Source organism: Schistocerca piceifrons, chromosome 4, assembly GCF_021461385.2.
Source record: "Schistocerca piceifrons isolate TAMUIC-IGC-003096 chromosome 4, iqSchPice1.1, whole genome shotgun sequence".
In the NCBI taxonomy this organism is placed as follows: Eukaryota; Metazoa; Arthropoda; class Insecta; order Orthoptera; family Acrididae; genus Schistocerca; species Schistocerca piceifrons.
The window spans coordinates 742,305,800-742,307,876 of NC_060141.1; the positions used below are offsets into that span (position 1 = coordinate 742,305,800).

Genomic DNA, 2,077 nt, shown 5'->3' on the forward strand with positions numbered 1-2,077 from the left:
GACTCGAACTCGGGACCTTTGCCTTTCGCGGGCAAGTGCTCTGCCAACTGAGCTACCCAAGCACGACTCACGACCCGTCCTCACAGCTTTACTTCTGCCAGTACCTCGTCTCCTACCTTCCAAACTTTACAGAAGCTCTCCTGCGAACCTTGCAGAACTAGCACTCCTGAAAGAAAGGATATTGCGGAGACATGGCTTAGCCACAGCCTGGGGGACGTTTCTAGAATGAAATGTTCACTCTACAGCGGAGTGTGCGCTGATGTGAAACATCCTGGCAGATTAAAACTGTATGCCGGACCGAGACTCGAACTCGGGACCTTTGCCTTTCGCGGGCAAGTGCTCTACCAACTGAGCTACCCAAGCACGACTCACGACCCGTCCTCACATCTTTACTTCTGCCAGTATCTCGTTTCCTACCTTCCAAACTTTACAGAAGCTCTCCTGCGAACCTTGCGAACGAGTTCGAGTCTCGGTCCGGCACACAGTTTTAATCTGCCAGGAAGTTTCAATCCGAAGATTGTTTTGAACACCACAGTTCTTTACTAAACGAGTGGTGTGCCGTTGCCTTCCTCCGACCTATGAACTGACTTCCCGGCCAGTTTTATGGGGTGCTACAGTTGAATATGGATCCTTAGCGACGGTGCAGCACAGCACTTTTCACTTCAATAATCATTGCCAGAGGTGAAAGAAATGATAAGTGATAGATGAATATTCTAGGACTGACCAGGGAGCGAACCCGAGACGTTTGGACATGTAGTCCAGCACTTTACTACTGAGACACTGAGCACAGACACCAAGTTAAGAGAGCTCTGCAAGAGAAGATGCAAAACCAAACAAAGGGAGAGCGTAAAGAAAGCGATGTAAATTCTACGGTCTATCTACCGCATATGGCAAACATTTCTTCAAAAATAGACAGAATTCTGAAGAAACATAGAGTAGATGTTACTTTCCACCCACCAGACAAGACAGCAGCTCTTGTGGGGCCTGTGAAAGATGATATGAAATCCCTTATGAGTGTGGTAAACAGTGTATACGACGAACAATACGCACTGTACAAGAAGAGTCCATCGAACAGTACCGATACACCCGTATTGTACAGACAAACAAATCTGCGGTGCCTGAACTTTGTATTTCCATTCCAATGATAATGGAAATCCAAGATACTGGCCGCAGCCTCAACCTATTCAGATTCAGTGGTCATGGAATCTGTGTAAATACAGGGTAGGGCACATAAAAGTGTCCCAGGCGAGTGTTTAGGATTTGTGGTAGTATCAATGGAGGAGAAAAAGACCTACAGTTACTTCCAACAGAATGGATCAACTGCTCATACAGCTGGCCGAACCTTGGAGCACTGTTACACAATCTTCACGCCTGGCAGAGTTGTTAGCAGAGGTCCTAGCTGGCCATCCAGGGCACGTGTTCTGTCAGTGTACGATTACTTTTTGACGGAAGCCCTCAAGTCTAAGGTGTATCGCTACAACTCTCATAGTCTTCAGGAACTGCAGCAAAATATTTCGGATGAGACTGCAGCAATTCCAGCAGTCAAGCTTCGATCTGCGTTCAGCAACATGCTGACCAGGGCTCGTGAGTGTCAAGAGATGAATGGTGGTCACTTTCAACATGTGTTACAATCATATTAATACTGTATTTCATTTCCTATGCTATGTTTCTTTGTATCCTAGATCTCTGATCTCCGAGCCACTTTTATTTGCTCCACCCCGTAGAACTAGCAGACAGCTTTGAAATACACCCATTCTAAGTCGTTTCCATACAGAAAATTTAAATTGATGTTTATCATGCACTTCCGCAGTATAGCAACTAAGATCCTGTGCATCTATTGATACGGTAACGAGTATCAGTCCAATGTAGAAAATAAAAAGCTCATCTTCTTATGGCCTATTTGTGGCAGTTGTCGACTTCAGGGGGGATTTCAGAGGTCCTCGGTTGGTATTTGTAGACAATGACAAAATTAACACTCGATCATTTTCAGAATTTATTGAGAAACGCAGATGTTAACGTAATCATAACGGTATTATTTCCGCCACTTTCCATAACCTCTTTTCCAAAGTACCTCCAC

The 2,077-nt window shown here is 45.2% G+C and overlaps 1 non-coding gene across 1 annotated transcript; it reads right to left on the reverse strand.

The window, feature by feature from the left end:
* Nucleotides 1–289: 289 nt before the first annotated feature.
* Nucleotides 290–364, reverse strand: Trnas-cga. The gene has a single exon. It is a non-coding gene; the product is annotated as a tRNA-Ser (tRNA).
* Between the last annotated feature and the right edge of the window lie 1,713 nt (nt 365–2,077).